General features: G+C 34.2%; 1 pseudogene; it reads left to right on the top strand.

Moving 5' to 3' along the window:
• Positions 1-2358: 2358 nt before the first annotated feature.
• LOC143575684 (UDP-galactose transporter 1-like) lies at positions 2359-4880 on the top strand (annotated as a pseudogene).
• Positions 4881-14782: the final 9902 nt, after the last annotated feature.

The raw sequence follows: 14782 nt of genomic DNA, 5'->3' as shown, positions 1-14782 counted from the left end.
TACAAAATCAATGTACTTGGGTAAATGTATGATCATACAATATAAGAATAGATGAGGATGAGATACCAACCACCAAACATAAAATAAACATTTAAGCACATAGAATATAATCATAGAGCATGCAATAATCACACATAAACATATATTGAATTGTCTTTTGAATAGATGTGATAATAAAACATGAGTAAAAGTGAATAAGGTACATGCTACCCCCAAAATATAAAAGATGGAAAAAAAGGGGTATGTAAACTCACCTTAACGAGTGGATTAACGAAAACGAGATGATGATATAAATTAACATAAGAACGGTCGAGTTCCTCGGGATACGCCAACAAAAGTTCCTAGTTGTTAAAGATAATATTCATTAATTATAACGAAATATTAACAAGACTTATAACGAAATTGGGATTTGATTGGGCTTTAAGTACCAAAAATATCATTGGTTTAATTGTCGTAAATTTGTAAAAAAAATACACTAAGGGTATAAACCATAAATTAATATGACAAGACATAATGGTTACAAATCGGTTTAAAAGTATTTTAGAGTCTATATGGTTTAAATCAGTTGCTTAGTGATCTGAGCGGTCATTCGACGGTTTGAGTTTCTAGCATGGCAACGAGGAAATCGGGAAGACACGCTGCGAAGCGGGAAAACATCCATGAGACGTGGAAACATAAATATGAATTTTGAATTACGTAAATTATTTTGATAGTAAAATCCATATGGTGCTAGATTGTCGTTGGAGTATCTATGAACCACCATGGGTTTTCGTATTCCAATAGCAATCAAGTCAATCTTAAGAGAAAAAAAATACTTTTTCATAAACAAGTTTAAAATTGAAATATCCAGTACCCACTTAATATGAACAAGGAAATCGAATTTAAAATCGAATGGTCATGTATCACCATGACTTTTCGATTTTTCAATAGAAACCATAATATAAACATTGAATCTTGGAATCACACGTTGCATGAACCACCATAACTTGTATGCAATTATAAGAGTAGAAGTGCAACCATTTTCTATTCACAAAGGAAAGTGGTCACATTTAACGACTAAAAGTGATGGTTCGTATGACGTTTGGTGTGGTATGTATTGGCCTAATAAGTTCCCCTTTCCGAACCCTCCAGGTAAGCAACCAGGTCCTGTGTCTGATTAGGATTTATACGCATTGCTTATCCTTAGGTTTATAAACCTTGGTGTTAAGGGTTCGAAAAATAAGTGTGTCCCCCTTCCGGTTACTACATACCCTTCACGTAAAACCATCTTTAAGGTGAATGAAATATCGAAATATCAAAACATGAATTTACTTAAACATCACAAATTTCATTGAAAAACCAAAAGATTATAAAATTGATTAGGCATAAGCCTTAGAGTTGTGTGTGAATATGTGTATATGCGATGTTATAAAATATCATAGCTTTATTGAAGCATATGAATAAAAAATATGCGGGCACGTAGCACATAGGGTATACATATAGTTGGGGGCCCTAAAAATAAACTATAACTATAATAGGTCGTTATATCTAACCACCTATATTATGTTTTTGCTACTTATACTTAATGAATTTCTCTAATTTGAGAGATATGTCTCGTGAGTAAATCGAATGAGAAACTACCTGAATTGGGGCGTTTCAACAATCTTTACAATTTCCTCCAAAACCACATTTTTGATCTTGTAAAATTGTGTTATTATACCAACTGGCCGTAAATAATATACATTTTGGTCACAAATCAAGTTGTTGATTGAATTGATATTAATCAACCATGCTGTCAAACTCATTTGAATAATTGTTGCTCAAAACCAATTAAGTAAATGAGTCGAGTTAACTCAGGTCATTTAAATTTCGAGTTGAGGGGAGCCCACACGTTTGCCTCGCTCATTACCTCGTTCGTTTGGCTCGCTCGAGTAAGTAAACCATTAAGATGGCCACTTTAACAGACGAAAACAAAACAACTTTCAATACAACCTAACAACTTTACCTGAGGTTGTTATCTTCGGATCTCGTATAGTTTAAGTGCTTCCCCAGACAAACTTCAGATCCCGTTTATATTACAATATGATTGGTTCTTGGATCTTAAGAATACAATTAAACGGGCCTGATTTGTTTGCTCCTATGTGGATGAACATAAACCGCATAAGACCTACAATATACGAATTAATCCCACCAGGTTGCCTACAATAGTCGGGTGTGACCCACCGAAGTAGAAGTAGAAGTAGGGTAGGGGTGGCATGAAGAGGAAAAAGAAAAGAGAAAGCCTAATAACATAACAGAGCCAAATCCACAATCATAATTATAATCATGTTGATTACAAAATCATCCTCTTTCACTTGGGTATAGATATATAGATGTTTTAATTTAATTTAATTTAATTTGGATCTGAAATAATAATAATAGTAATGGAGGAAAGCCGATTGTGTTCATGGAGTGTCTTCCGATCCGTATTCGCCATCTTCCAATGGTGGACTTTCAATGTCGCCGTCATCATCATCAACAAATGGATCTTTCAGGTTTCTTTTCTTTTTTTATTTATTTATATTTCTAGGGTTGTATGAGTATTAGACTGAAATAGGCCATACAGCCCAGCCCTTATCTTGTAAATCTTTGTTCACTTTCAGAAACTTGATTTTAAGTTCCCTCTGACTGTGTCATGTGTCCACTTTATCTGCTCCTCAATTGGTGCCTATGTGATGATCAAAGTGCTAAAAGTCAAACCGCTTATATCCGTCGAACCTGAAGATCGATGGAGAAGAATCTTTCCAATGTCGTTCGTGTTTTGTATCAACATAGTTTTGGGAAATGTCAGCTTACGCTACATCCCTGTTTCGTTTATGCAAACTATCAAGTCGTTTACGCCTGCAACGACAGGTTAGATGAATAATGAAACGCACAAATATTATTATATTCAAGCAGGTGTTTGATGCTAAATCATTTGGAACAGTCATTTTGCAGTGGGTGGTGTGGAGAAAGTACTTCGATTGGAGGATTTGGGCTTCTCTTGTTCCGATTGTCGGTGGGATTCTTCTTACTTCTGTTACAGAACTTAGTTTTAATGTGTTCGGGTTTTGTGCTGCTTTGTTCGGCTGTCTTGCCACGTCAACAAAAACGATTCTTGCAGAGTCTTTGCTTCATGGTTATAAGTTTGACAGGTATTCTTTATACTTCACTGTTTACCCCTTCAATAACCATTTTTACTTATGCTTATGGCTTGATATTTACATGTGTTTATCTGGTTCTTGTGGTGCTTTGCTTAAAATTGGTTTCCTTGAACACCCTATTCACATATTTAATTATATGCGTAGTTGCATATATACATACAAACTTGCATAAGCATACATATGTATATGTGTGTGTCAGACTTATCTTAACGTTTCATCAAATCCAACAAAAATGGGATCCGTCTAATTCTTCATTTTGTTGGTTATGCTTTCTTGTGACTGACTAATGGTTTTGCGTAATTCCTGTTGACTTCTAAATTCGGAAAGACCATGCAACTTGTGAAAAAATGAAAGTACAAAAATGTAAAGTTAGATTATTCTTAAAAGGTGAGACCATTTATTGATATATGGTTTTAATTTGTAATGCCATTTGTCTACGGACTAAGATCACATGTATGCTCATCATCTATATCTATATATATACAAAGCATGCGTGATTTGGGAAAATATGATATTTTACAACTTTTACAATTTGAGGATTCTGCTTGGTGCAAATTTCATGTACAAATAACGTTACTTTCAGTACATTTTCTACCTAGGATATACTTATAAAATCAATTATTAAGGCCATGCATTATAAGTTTAAATCAAATAAGGGCCCAGTTAACATAAAAGACTGATTAATGTTGAAACATTATTTGATTATAAACTTACTCTCCTCATGATTTTCAAAAGTAAGTTCTTTAACATAATGGCTGATTAAAGTTGAAACATTATATCTTTGGAGTCGATAGTTATTATGATTTATGCCTAATGCTGATGTTCTATTTTGACAGCATAAACACGGTATACTATATGGCACCATTTGCAACTATGATATTAGCAGTCCCCGCACTTCTTCTAGAAGGAACCGGAGTTTTACAGTGGATTCAGACATATCCCAATCCTATGTCGGCCTTCATAATCATTATTGGCTCAGGAGTAACCGCCTTTTGCCTGAACTTCTCCATATTCTATGTCATTCATTCAACAACCGCTGTCACTTTCAATGTTGCTGGAAATCTTAAGGTATTCATTTACCAAATCCTCTTAATCCACTTTACATCTTTTAGTGTTGGTCAAACGGGTTGGGTTGACCCAAATGGCCAAAACGCCTTTTGTTTGTAAAAATAAGAATATAAATGTGTTCATTATGATTACCAACATTAATATAGTTTTTTTAAATAAAATGATTTTAGAGGTTTACGCGGTTTTAAAGTTGACCTGTTTGATCTGTTGGAACTAAAGATGATTTGTTGTCTGTAAAGGTGGCATTTGCGGTTGCATTTTCATGGATGATATTTAAGAACCCGATTTCTCCAATGAACGCGTTTGGGGTGTGCGATAACACTTGCGGGATGCACGTTTTACGGGTATGTTAGACACAGGCTTGCTAACCAACTACCGGGAACTCCTCGTACTCCGCGGACCCCACGTTCTCGCTTGGAGATGACTCCACTTGTAAACGATAAAATAGATGATAAAGTTTAGTTTTGTTATGTTATCGGTGTTTAGAAATACATCATCATTTACTGTTGAGTTATGATGCAGTTTTTAGAGATTATTTGAGCCTTTTGAGAACATGGTACACCTTATAGCGCTTTTGCCTAAAGACTTGATATCTGATTAGTATGTGTTTAGCAGAATGATATGATATAATTTTGGCATCTATTAATCTCATTTTCGTGTTACTGTTTACTGACTCGATATTCTATGAACAATGCCTGAATTCAGACGCTGAACATATGTGTTGTGTTCGTATGTGGAAAGCATGGGAATCTTTGTTCCGGTTGAAACATGAGAAGAAATGATCAGCATTGCAAAGTATGGGTATGAATCGTGTTGGGTTGACGAATCATTCTGGAAAAGGCCCGTGTATTCTTTTGTGGCAAAGACTAACCTGCGTACAGTTAAATTCATGTAAACATGACATGTTTAACTCATTTTGTCTAAACCGAGTCAAACAATTTAGTGGGCTATAATCAACTTTTTAAGCGTAAACAGGTTATATAGGCGGTTAAACAAGGTTGTGATTGGTTGACAAGTTGATAATTGGATGGCGGTCGACTTGTTTAATTTTATTGGTTAAACATGCATGTTTATTATGGTTATTTTTTTATATAACATAATATAGTATTTAATTATTTTTATCTTAATCTTATATATAATAATATTTATTTTGTAAATTTATGTTTATTATGTTATGTATGTTTGAAACTCAGCTCAGGGTAGTTTATTAACACAATTTTAGACTCGGGCCCTGACTCAAGCTCTCTTAAGCTCGACTCAATTCCAACTTTTAGCAAGCCAATCTCGAGTAGTTGATGAACGGATGGGCTTCTTTATACCCAGCACGCCATTGTTTATAATTTGTGTTTGGTGTTTTTGATTGCGTCAAAAATTGTTTTGGACCTACAGTCCTAGAGGTGCACAAATCGGGTTTTTCAAATACCCGGGTTCTGGTATGGAACCGGGTTCGGGTAAGACCAGGTATTGAAAAATCGGGTATTTGTAATACCCTGGTCGGGTTCAGGTCCGGGTATTGTCTCTAAAAACTGTACCCTATACATCGGGTTCGGGTCGGGTATAGAACCGGGTTCAGGTCCGGGTAATGAAAAACATGCGTTTTGTTTTTTTTTTTTTTGGGTTTTTTTCCGGGTAAAGATTGGATTTTTTAAGGGGTTACAATTTTAGGGGTATTTTTCGGTATTTTTCATGTATTTTTCTGGTAATTTCGGGTATTTGAAAAACCAAGTATCGGGTATTGGAAAAACCTGGTTCCGGGTATGGAACCGGTTCCGATTTTCGGGTATTATCGGGTATAAATCGGGTCCGGTTCCGGGTACGGGTTTTGGTACTGAAATGCATACCCTATCCGTACCTTATAGGTAGGGTCGGGTACGGGTTCAGGTATTAAAAATCTGGGTATAACAAAAATCGGTTCCGGGTATTTTTTTCGGGTTCGATTCTGGGTTCGGGTTTTTTGTGCACCTCTATATAGTCCTATACTAATCTTAATTTGCACGAAGCTGGCTAAAACATGGGCTACTTTTAGAGCTGATTTGAAACCTGTTTAAGGTCTGGGCCCAATGGTCATTTTAGGAATAGGACCGTGCCTGGTTTTCTAAACATATATTAATTAAAAAAAATAAAAATTTATATAATTTAAAGATGAAAATGTCGCTTTAACGTAAGATGTTTAGTTGTTGGCATTTTATGTCAAATGATCCTTCAATCAGAAGGAATATTATATAAAAAGCAAACTATTATAGACCAAATTCCTTATGATCATTTATATGCATGAGCGCTAATGAATCAAGTGGCTCAAGAGTTATTTTATATGTAATTTGTAATTTGAGTAATAGAAAAAAAAGACACATAGTTGATTTAGTTGGGTTGGTATCCACGCAGCCTCTGCATTAAACACTAAAGTTACCCGAGTTCGTATGCTATGCTCATCATTTATTATTTTTTAAGTAAAACAAGTAGATTCTGATTAAAAAAAAGTTGATTTTCAAGGAGCTCATCTCAACCCAGGCCCTCTACACACATTCTACTTCATATTCATTGTCTCATTTGCTATCCTAATCTCTCATCGCCACACCTGCTTGTCAATCACTCGCCTCTCGGGTATTTGTAATCATTTATGACTTCAAAAACAATAATAAATTACGACTAGCTTGTTAGGAATAGGAATGAAATCTTTAGGACAATAAAGACTTCTTGATAGTTCAACTCAATCAAACTTCATCCTTTTATCAAAAATTAATAAGTATACATTAAAATTTCATGGTGGATTTTGATATTTGCTTCACTAACATAGTAACATGTTAATCTTTAAAATTGTCAACTGGTTAGATATTTATTTATGATTATTATGTTGACACTTGACACTAGTGCCAATGTGCTATCAACATCATTGGATAATAAGGTGTGTGATGGAATCTTGAAAATGATATTGTTTAGGAGTTTATTGCTACTCACATGATATCCCGTCCCCTTCATAGCAAACCTAATTTAAAATAGTACATTGTGTTCTCGATTTTTATTACTACATAACAATAGCTTATGCTATTGGATTATTATTTTTATTATTTTTTACTTTTATTGTACTTGTTAGGCTATTGTTCGGGTAATTTTGAAATGGAATTCAAATTCGAGTTGAGATAACCTTTAAAATCATCTAAACAATTAGGTATTGTTCGGTATGAAAAATCAAAGGCGGAATGATATAGACCCTTGCCAGATAATGAAAAAACACATGTGATTGGTTACTCAATAAAATGGAATCACTTATCTCATAAGCAATCTCATTTCAATATATATATTTTTTTCATTTCATTTCATCCTTCACCACCACCATCACCAGCACCACCACGGCAACCACCTCCTACCGCCACGATCACCACCTCTGGTTGCCACCACTACCTCCGGCCACACCACCACCACTGATACCACCACCTCTGGCTGCTAGCACAGGTGATAAATTAGACCTTCTCTAGAAAAGGTATACAACAAAACTAAACTAGTGCCAACTATTACGTATATTAAATAATTAATAAATATATTTTTGCTAGGATTTAAATGAAAAGTTTACCATACCTACATCATATTTTTGTATTTTCATACATCTAAAAGATTTTCATCAACTTTTTGTCACCATATCAATTTTAACCTTCATACTTCATACAATCAATTATTCAAAACACTTACTAGTTACTATATTCAAGAAACCCTACACATGTATATTTGTGTATATTACTATGTTCTTTAAATAAAAAACTTAAAAATACAAATCCAACACATGTGTCACATGAAAGCCAAGACATCTATGTACCACCCTTGGACATTAATTTCATTTTATAAATATAATAAAACCTTTACATATAGTATCCATATATGAGAACACCTTAATTTGTCTTTACTAACCAACACATCTTAATTCCATGGATATCCGGCGACCCACCCGCCGGAGCAAGTCTTATTCCTTCTCCGAAACCATCGCCGACGACCCTCCGACCCCACTCCACTACCTTAGAATCCCCTTCTCTTGGGAACAATATCCGGAATCCCAAAAACACCAACAAAAACAATGAATCAACACAAAACCTCCTCCCTCTACCGCCATCAAGCCACGTGGCTACTCAATCTCCCGCGATGAAGAAGTATAGAAGCAGCCGGAGTTTCAACAACGACCCATTTTTAGCGGCTTTTGTTGAGTGTTCAAAAGATAATAATAATTAATAATAATAATAATGTTGAGATGGAAGGTGGTAAGAACTCAAAGCGATTTGTGGTGAGCATGTATTCGTCGTGTAAACGAACATGCGCGGTTTCTGAATCGATTGTTTACCGGCCACGATCGGCTTCGGGTTATATTTTAGCCGATGATGAAGGTCTAAGGGTTGCTAAAAGTAAGCCATGATATTATTATGTTCTACATTTTGTGAAGTTTTTAGGATGTTATCATGTATTGGTAATTTTTGTATAGAATTTGGTAAATGATTGTGATAGTTTGAAACAAAGTTTTTTTTTAGTATGCATTTGAATAAAAACCTATCTTTGGGATGGTTTATGCCACTATTTTATTTTGGTTTGAATATGACAAGTGATGATCTAATGTTATTTTTACTTGAGTTGTTCTTTTAAATATGCTTGTTTAAACGGTAACAGTTGATACGTAAATAGCACATAGAAACAAGTATGAGATATTGTAACACATAAAAAGAATTTTATCGGAGTTATTTGATACAATTATATATGTTATTTTTTTAAAATTCACTTGTTAATTTATCAGTAGTTAATGCATTCTAAACTAATTATAATAATTTGATGTCACGTATTAGTACTTGATCCGACCTAACTATGATGCTTCCATAATAATGAGAAAAGACAAGTATGTGATTGATTAAAAAATCCAAACATACACCTATATATGTTCCTTTGTCTTTTTTATTTATTTATTCAATAATGCATTTTAAATTAATTTTAATTATTAATACATGTAGAGAGAGAGTATGCAATTTTTTGTAATTTTCACATGACCAAATAATGCATGGGCTAAAATATTGCATGTGGAGGAGTGGAGGACCAAGAGTTCACAGCTCCACATGTTCGTTTTGTAGATTTCTCCCCTACCGGTCCAAAAAACAATAATATATAAAAAATATTATATTTAATATATAACTTATTTAATAGTTTAAGGTTGATGGGTAGCTCAACGAAGGAAATCTAAAATGTTTGTGATTTTCAATTCAATCATGAGAGAGTCCGGGTTTTACCACCAATGGATCTTCAGGCGTGTGGAGTTTCCTCGTAACTAGAGATAATTTGGAGGCACTTAAAGGCTTCGTACGGCCGGGTTGGACAGCTGTCGGTGATCTTTTGCCGTTAGATCACCCCGTACGAAGTACCTAGGCATTATATGTTTGTTGGCCATTAAAAAAAATAAAAGCAGTTTAAGATTCGTATATATAATTGAATAATGAAGTAAAAGACTATAATAAAATAAAATATTAAATTGCTTTCATAGTTATCTTTTAATGCTTATTTATGAATAAATTTCGAATTGTAACTTTTTTAGGCTGAAAACAATTGTATTTTTAGAAGACCTTTGTGTATTGCATTTCCTTAAAAAGAAGTAAAAGTTTTATGCATTATTTTGAAAGGATAAATTTTTTTATTGGATTTCGTTTTCTTCACATTAGGTATTAATCGATCTACAAAACTTTTAAGGGGTTGTAGACTTGTAGAGTAGTAATCACTTAATTTTTCTATAGCAGACGTTTCAGTTTTAATCTTGTTTTTACTAGTTTCCTATATAACTCTTAAAATTCACCCGCCCATCACAATCGAGGGTTCTATTAGTTTTTAATAACGGATTTTCATACTTACCAAAAAACTATCTATCAATTAATGTACATGATATAATTAAGCATCAAATTCTTGTTTAAGCATCAAATTAGTTTTTAAAGCAATGTTAACATAACATTTTTATTTGATTTTTAAGATTTCAACTTATTTGGGTATTTAAATTAATGTAGCTTATGTTATGTTTAATTAAAGAAATTTAGGTGTGTTACAACCGTTCAACATTTTTTTGAATAAATAAATAATAAAGTTTAACAATTTTAAGGCATATCTAGCATATGATGTAAATTTAATGGAAGTATATACGATTTGGATTGAGAGATAGGGACTGTACAAGTTGCATGTATTCATTAAACGATTAACACTGCATCACCCTTTGATATTTATTACTATGGGTATGAGGGTGATAGTTTGTTTTTTTTTTTTTTTTTTTTTTTTTAATATGTTGGTACATGTCGTTTGTGACTTATTAAAGTGGCCTTTTTCTATAATAAAATAATATATCTTTATATTTTAAATATAATAAGGAACCAGAAGTATTTAACCCATGCGTTATGACGGGAACATGACATGAATTTGGTCGGCATCGGTTCGAACGTTCAGCTATTTACTTTATTAATACATACAAAATTGAGTTCTACTTTTATTTTATAATTAAAATTTAATTCAAAAAATTTAAATACAATACTAAAAAAATAAAACATGAACCAGCATATAAAAGAACAAAAGAGAAAACAAAATATAAAATAAATGTATGACACGTCTTTAATGAACCAACATTAATATGTATTATAACTTGTAGTCTAGTATGTGCGGACTGGAATAAGCAAGGTCCGGGCCACACCTACACCACATTAGAGAAACCAACCCGGACCAACTTGAGAACGCAACCAACTAACTAATATTCGGTGTTTGCCAACTAGGGATGAATATAAAACCAAATTAACTGAATCGAAACCGAAACTGAATTAATTGAAAACCGAGCCAAACATTAATCGATAGTTAATTTTTTTATTTATTTTTTGAATAACAGATTTTTGGGTTTTGTTTTGGTTAACCGTTTTTTAATAACCGAAAATAACTGAACCGAACCGATTAACCAATACTTTTATCTGTAATAATCATCTTCTTCTAATGATATATATTACGTTCTAATACTTCAAAATGATATTTATCCAACGTTCTTTGAACATTGTATTTTTGATCTTAGGCATTTCATTCCATTAGTAACATATATTAATTCGTTTCAAATGACAGTATCTTTAAATTGGATTTATTCTCTTATACAGTGGCTTTGACAGTTAGCTCTTCACCTAGTAAAACTTAAAATTGAGTTCATGAGTAATCCTCTATGTATATTTTGGAACTAATATGTATAACCCAATTGCTTATAATGTTCATTGTTTTGATTTTAGTAAAATTCTTAACGAAGGTCAACAACAATTTAGCTGTGTTAAAAGTTTGGGTTTAGCGGCTAATTAACTGAACTGAACCGATTGACCAATAATAAGCAATTAACGAAACCGAATGGTTATTGTTCTTTAATATACCCAAAGTGTTCGGTTATGGTTTCATTTGTTGGGTTGCAAGAAATGTTATGCAAGTGCAAGTTTTGAGGCTTGTGTTAGAGCATTCACGTCCCTCTGTCATCTCTAAATCCAAAATTATACTAAAAATCATTATATTTTCCATCTTTTTAATTTAATAATACTTTTTTATACATTTATCATTATTCTTTCTCTCTCTTTCACTCGCAACTGCTTTAAACAAATATTAAAAAATTATAGGGGGTAAACAGTAGCTTTTCAAATATACTTTCTCATCTACTCACAACACCCACCCTAAACCACTTCTTATATTATAAAAACCGCACTCACAAAATTTGATGATTAACATGTGATGCTCTTAGAGATGTTCCTTTTAAGGCTTTCATCCATCCCTACTAGTACTTTGTAAATTAGCCGTGTACAACCTCTAAAGTTACAGCAGGTTGAGGTTAAAGCAAGCACAGCAATTAAGTATTTAAACAGTTCAAACAAAGCAAAACCCTTTTACACGAAGTATTGAGAGTCGAGAGGCGATATATGTGTTATGTTTAGGATAATAGGACGAACTTTATCTGTGATACGAGTCTTGTTGAGGGTGGTTGTGACATTTTGTCTTGAGATGTTAACTCACTGTAAAGCGCATATTATTTATGTATAATACCAAGCTGACATACGGATCGCATCATGTTGTTAAACCAAAGCAGATAAATTGTAACGCCCGTAAATCTCGTTAATCGGCTCGATCGTTTATAAATGTTGGTCAAAAAGCCGGGGTTTCATCTTTCTAATTTAGAGTCTTGTAATACGTTTTAAAAGTCCGTTTGTCCATCTTTTTTTCCCAAAACATCCCCTCTTACGGCTTAAAGTATTATACTAGTATGTAACACCCGACATTTTCGTTTATCGGCATGCACGTTGTAGAGTTTGTATATTTATCGGGCTTGACCCGGCATTCTCCCGGGAGCTCCTTGCAAACCTCGTAAACGTTCTCACTTAACTTTCCACCCAAGTTGTTACATACTTCAATTTGGAGGGACTTGGATGTAACTATTTTATATCATAAAACAAAAGAAAACTCAAACCCTAAACCTATTTGCAGCCGTCGGACCTGAACCCCCCCTGCTCGTTTTTCTTCTGCCTAGCCAAGTTTCAGCCGTGAAAACTTCAATTCCAGGTCGGTTTTATGATTCCCCATGTCTTTTACACCTTAATTGATCATATGAACGCGCTTATTGGTCGTTAAGATTGAGTTTTCATGATAACAGCTTGCTGACAGATTCGTATACGTTTATTGTAGGGTCTGTAACGCGATGTTAATCCACTGTTTTTGATCGATTCTTGATTCCATGACGTTCTACTTTGAGTCTAGTTTCCAGAAAGGTATAATACGTAATTTTTGGACGAGATTTGAATAGTTTTTATGAATTTATAAAATCGAGTGTCAAAGCTGATGCGGGATGACGGATTCTGGTCTGTCTTCCCGACGTCATAACCTTTTTTCGACAAGTCCAAATTGGTTGGTTCCACTTCTGGAAGTTAGTGTTTTGAGTTAGGAACCAAACCCAATTGGAATCGTTTAATTTGGTTCGGTAATGAATTTTATAAAAATAAAACCATTTTGTTGCGCGCTGAAATAGCTGCACATACCTTTCTGTGTTGGAAGAATTTTTATGATTTTTGTGTCCAATAGAAAAATATAATAAAAATATTTTTATAAACCTAAGACATTTATTAAAGTCTGGTAAAAATTTAATAATTTAATTCAAAGGTTATCCTATGTAATTAAATGCATCTTCGCATGCTAAAATCTGCACGTTTTACTCGTTATTAATCAACAAGTTCGTTTTAGGCTTAACCGGTGGTTTTAGTTAGTTGAAAGGTTTTAGGGGCCTTGGGCCAAAGTGTTGGGCCTTGGGCCAAGTTGTTGGGCTTGAACGGCCCATTAGGCTAGAGTGTTCTTACAGTCTAGTTTAGTAACGCGTTGCGTATAATTTACAGGCCCTTGCTTGTAATTGTGCACTTAAGGATTTCCTAGCTCATTGCAGGTGTTCGGTTGATTCAGGTGAGTTCATGATGCCCTTTTTACTCTTTTACGTTTTGGGCTAGCATACACACCGAAATACAATTTTAAACGATTTTACTCGTTACAATGATTTGAATAGTTTTACATGGTCTCACTCGTGATGGTGCATTTTGAAAGCTATATTTGAATTATTTTATATGCCTTAGGATATTTTAGACTCGTTCATGGTATTGTGTCCTTAAGGTTACATACACTATTGATGGTCTAGACTCGAGGACATTAGCAGACTTGGTAGTAATTGAATATGAGTAGACCTATCTACTCAGTTCCCGTATGGGATGATATATATATATATATATATATATATATATATATGTAGGAATATATATATGTATGTATATATGGAGGTATGTATGTACGTATGAGGATGTGTACCTTATAGCCTGCGATTGTGTAATGATATTTAGTTTCTCGTGACTAAGAATGATGTATGTAGGCTTATTGTTGTGTGTGTGCATGGTGATTCACGGCCGGGTCAAATATATTACTCGGGTTGTACCCGTGGTGAAGAGGCCCGTGTGACGTGATCATCATTTTGGCGGGTCAAATATATTACTCGGGTTTTAAAATCCCGTGGTGAAGAGGCCCGTTGGATGTTGAGCCGTGATCGGGTCAAATATATTACTCGGGTTGTACCCGTGGTGAAGAGGCCCGTATTACGTGCTTGGATGTATGAGCCGGGATCGGGTCAAATATATTACTCGGGTTGCACCCGTGGTGAAGAGGCCCGTACCCCGTGCTTGGATGTATGAGCCGGGATCGGGTCAAATATATTACTCGGGTTGTACCCGTGGTGGAGAGGCCCGTATCCCGTGCTCGGATGTATAAGCTGTGACCGAGTCAAATATATTACTCGGGTTTGACTCGTGGTGGAGAGGCTCGTGTCACATGCTTAGGTCTTACCGCGTCCGGGTCAAATATATTACTCGAGTCTTGACTCGTGGTGGAGAGGCCCGTGTACGTGTGTTCGACGATGATTGTATTACTTGGTGAATTATATATAATTTATTTTATTTATACCTTCTCTATTGTTTATAACTATAGCTTTGAAATAAAGTATGAATTATTGTTTATGAAAACTT

The sequence above is a fragment of the Bidens hawaiensis genome, unplaced genomic scaffold (genome assembly GCF_021521415.1).
Source record: "Bidens hawaiensis isolate Kalapana, Puna unplaced genomic scaffold, B.hawaiensis_p1.1 tig00027580_1, whole genome shotgun sequence".
Classification (NCBI taxonomy): Eukaryota; Viridiplantae; Streptophyta; class Magnoliopsida; order Asterales; family Asteraceae; genus Bidens; species Bidens hawaiensis.
Note: the sequence above shows the minus strand (reverse complement) of the source record. Positions and strands in the feature narration are given on the sequence as shown.